General features: G+C 40.1%; 1 pseudogene; it reads left to right on the forward strand.

Annotated features, from left to right (window-relative positions):
* Nucleotides 1-1,425: 1,425 nt before the first annotated feature.
* LOC132648969 (small ribosomal subunit protein eS6-like) lies at nucleotides 1,426-2,176 on the forward strand (annotated as a pseudogene).
* Nucleotides 2,177-4,389: the final 2,213 nt, after the last annotated feature.

The following is a 4,389-nucleotide window of genomic DNA, read 5'->3' on the forward strand; positions in this document are numbered from 1 at the left end:
GTCGTGTGTGGAGAGAGACTGAAGAAAGATTGTGATGTATGTACTCCGCATGATGCCATCATTTCAGGCAGCTAAATAAGAGCTTCATTGAGCAAGCCAGCAAATCTTCTCATCTCTCTCTCTCTCTCTCTCTCTCTCTCTCTCTCACACACACACACACACACACACCTTTGATCAACATGTGTACGTGCACCTGTGTGAGTATTTTTGTAGAAACAGTATCCCAAAACAGAGTTATTTAGATTTAAGAAGATTTTTTTTTTCATGTAGAAAGAACATCTTTATCCCACCTTCTCTAGGCTAGTCTAAAGGTGCCTGTAGTATGATTGACAAAAGTAAGCATGGCCTATAATATGATCAGAGCACAATGGGAATTTCTTAGACACAAACCATCTAAAATATTTAGAATTAAAGTCATGTAAAGCCCCAATCTTAGTAGTAAATAAAATACAATGTAAGGAATTAAAAATTAAATATGAGATGTAGCTACAAGAGGAATGGAGTAGGCTATGTTTGTGGGTTAAAATTCAGGCAGATAAGTTAACTAAAATATTATAAGTAATTCTTCTAATGAGTATACATGCTGAACTTTTCATCCTTCAGTTTATTACAGTGTTATCTAACTCTGATATGATAAAATATAAATCACATAATGTGAAAGAATGTTTTCTAAAACATTAAATTCATATAGAAGCAGGCAAAATCCAAGTAAGTGAGATTCAGAATATATTCATTCCAGAGCTTGCTATACCCAGAGGGTAAGCACCCACCATTTGTTTGAAAGACACTCAAAGACAGACAGGCTTTCAAAACACTGTGTGGTCTAAACCATCTCCTTGGAAGCTGCTGGCTGTGACAGGCCGCAGGCAACCGTAGCTAAGGGATGCATGTTGAGCCTTCTCTGATTGGTCCTAATTGAGAAATGGGTTCAAATCCATGGGACATAATTCCAATTTTTTTTTTTTGCACAGCTTTGAGATAATTTATTTACATCTTCACTCCCCCACTTCTGTGGTTTTCATTTCTTTTAAACAAATAATTACATAAATATCCCCAGGTGAATCTCAGAGTGGCTTCAGTGTTTTGAAAAGAACATAGGTAACTATGAAAACAATTGCTGAAATTTTGCTTTTAAATTTACAAGATTTTTCACCCCACAGAGAGATAATAATGTGTAGACAGTTAGCTTTTGCGAAGAGAGGGGAAAAGACTCCAGGAGATCCTCTCACAGAGGAAGAACGTCCCAAGTTCCACAGATGAAGAAATTTTCAAGTTTGTTAAGCATACTCAATAAAGTAAAGCAGCAGCACTCTGTGTGGGAAAACCAGCCAGTGTATGATTCCCCTGGAAAGGGGAGAGAGGGCCCTGGGGCTGGAGAGAAAACCTTTTACTGAAAATGGCACAACTAACAAGTGAGAGACAAACATGAAATGTCTTATGAAGGAGAAGAGACATCCGTTTAAGGCCTGGTAAGGAGCTTCACTAAGAGTGTGAATAAACTCCTTTTCATGGCGGCCCCTATGCTGTCAGCTGTGTCAAGCTGAATATCTTCTTCCCGGCCACCGACTGTCAGAAACCTCTTGAAGCAGACGATGAAGACAGCTTTCATACTTTCTATGAGAAGTGTGTGGCCACAGAAGTAGCTGCTGATGCCCTGGTCTTGCTGAGTGGACGAGTTTTGTGGTCCATGGTGAGAACAACAAACAAGGTTATCCAGTGAACGAAGGCATCTTGAGCACAGCAGAGAACGGCTGCTGTTTAGAAAGGGGTCTCCTTGCAACAAACCAAGGAGGATGGGAGAAAGGAAGCCCAAGTCTGTTCTAATGCAATGCATGCACTGTGGGTGCCAATCTGAGTGTTCTCAATTTGGTTATTGTAAAAAAGGAGAAGAGGTTAATCCTGAACAGACAGATACTACTGTGCTTCAATGGCTTGGGACCCATAAGAACTAGCACAACCCTGAAGCTTTTCGGTCTCTCTCCAGAAGGTGATGTGCACCAATACGATATCCGAAACCTTAAACAAAGAAGGTAAGAAGCCCAGGACCAAGATTCAGTACCTTGTTACTCCACATGTCCTGTAACACAAAGGCAAACATGTTGCTCTGAAGAAACAGCACAGTAAGAAAATCAGGGAGGACATAAAAAATAACATCTGTATTGCCACAAATAACTAAATGAAGGAAGCCAAAGAAAAAAACATCCAGGAACAGATTTCCAAGAGACATGGGCTGCCCCTACTGAGAGCTTCTACACTTAAGTCTTAGCCCAGTAAAATAAGTCAATAGTAAATACATAAATAAATAAGTAAAATTTCTAAGTATAATGAATAAATTATCAGACCTTGAATAAAAGAGTAATAATAAAAGACACTGGAACAAACACACTCACACACATAGGAAAGGAAAGGAGGAAAAGGGAGTGGAGAGGAGATGAGAGGAGAGGAGAGGGGAGGGGAGGGGAGGGGAGGGGAGGGGAGGGGAGGAGAGGGGAGGAGAGGGAAGGGGGGAATGAGAAGGCAGGAAAGGAGAGGAGAGGGAAGAAAGGGGGTGGAGATAATGAGAAGGATGGCAGAGGGTTTCTAGTGAAGCATCCTGAGAGCGAATGCTCAGAGCAATTCCCCAATGGAAATATCAGACTGTGCAAGTCTTAGGGTGATAGGAGAAAGTTTCACATCCTGTGATTTGGTTTAATATATTACACCTTAAAAAGAGCATAGAAAAGCTAGGTATCACAAAGCAAGGGCTGTCAAGTCACAACAAAGACTGCTTTTTTTTTTTTGAAATTTTATCTTTATTTTCATTATTATTATTATTATTATTATTATTATTATTATTACAATTTAATCACTTTGGATCCTGGCTGTAGCCTCCTCTCTCATCTCCCTCTGGTCCCACACTCCCTCTTCACCTCCTATATCCTTCCCCTAGTCCACTGACAGGGAAGTTCCTCCTCCCCTGCTATCGACCCTAGCACAGTAGGTCTCATCAGGAATGAATGGATCCTTTCTCTGTGGTCTAGTAAGGCCACCTCACCAGGGAGAGGTGATCAAAGAGCAGGCAACCAAGTTTATGACTGTGACTGCCCCTGCTCCCTTATTAATGAACCTCCATGAAAACTGAGCTGTCCATGGGCTACATCTGAACATGGGGTCTAGTTTCTCTCCTTGCAAGGTCCTTGGTTGATAATCAATCTCTGCAGGGCCACCGGGTCCAGAATTTTTGGCTCTGTTGGTATCCATATGGAGCTCCTAATCCCTCCAGGTCTTACTATTTTTCCCTTCTTCCATAAGATTCCCTGTCCCTTCCAGGTATTTCTATATCCCCCTCCTTGCATTCTGCCCAAAGTTTGGCTATGAATCTCAGAATCTGCTTTGATACCCTACAGGGTAGAATCTTTCTGATGCCCTCTGTGGTAGGCTCCTGACTTGTTCCCTGTTTTCTCCCTCTTCCAATGTCCATCCTGTTTGCCTTTCTAAGTGAGGATTGATCATCTTACCCAGGGTCTCCCTTCTTGCTTAGTGTCTTTAGGTGTACAGATTTTAGTATGTTTATCTTATGTTATATGTCTAATATTTATTTATAAGTGAGCATATACCATGTGTGTCTTTCTGCTTCTGGGATATCTCACTAAGGATGATTTTTTCTAGGTGCTACCATTCGCATGCAAATTTCATGATTCCCTTGTTTTTAATTGCTGAGTAGCATTCCATTGAGTAAACCAGAACCTCCTGATTACAAAAGACAAAAGGGCTGAGAAAGAAATAGGGAAACAACACCCTTCACAAAAGCCACAAAGGACATAAAGTACCTTAGTGTGAGTCTAACCAAGCAAGTCAAAACTTGTATGAAAAAAAAACAAAACAAAACAAAAAACTTTTAGTCTCTGCAGAAAGAAATAGAAGAGGATATCAGAAGATGGAAAGATTTCCCATGCTCATGGCTTGGCAATCTACAGATTTCATACAATTCTCATCAAATTACCAACAAAATTCTTAACAGATCTTGAAAGAAAAAAATCCCAGCTTCATACAGAAAAAAAACAAAACAAAAACAAAAAACAAAACAAAAAAAAAACCAGAATCGCTTTAACAGTCCTCTACAATAAAAGATCTTCTGGGGGTATCTCCATCCCTGATCTCAAGCTGTACTATAGAGCAACAGTAGTAAAAACTGCATGGTACTGGCTTAGAAACAAGCTGGTGAATCAATGAAATTGAATAGAAGACCCGGAAATAAACCCACACATTTACTGACATCTGATTCTTGACAAAGATGCCAAAATCATACAATGGAACAAAAATAGCATTTTCAACAAATGGTGCTGGTCTAACTGGATGTCTACAGGTAGAAAATGCAAATAGACCTATACTTATCACCCTGCACAAAAC

The sequence above is a fragment of the Meriones unguiculatus genome, chromosome 18 (assembly GCF_030254825.1).
Source record: "Meriones unguiculatus strain TT.TT164.6M chromosome 18, Bangor_MerUng_6.1, whole genome shotgun sequence".
Lineage (NCBI taxonomy): Eukaryota > Metazoa > Chordata > Mammalia > Rodentia > Muridae > Meriones > Meriones unguiculatus.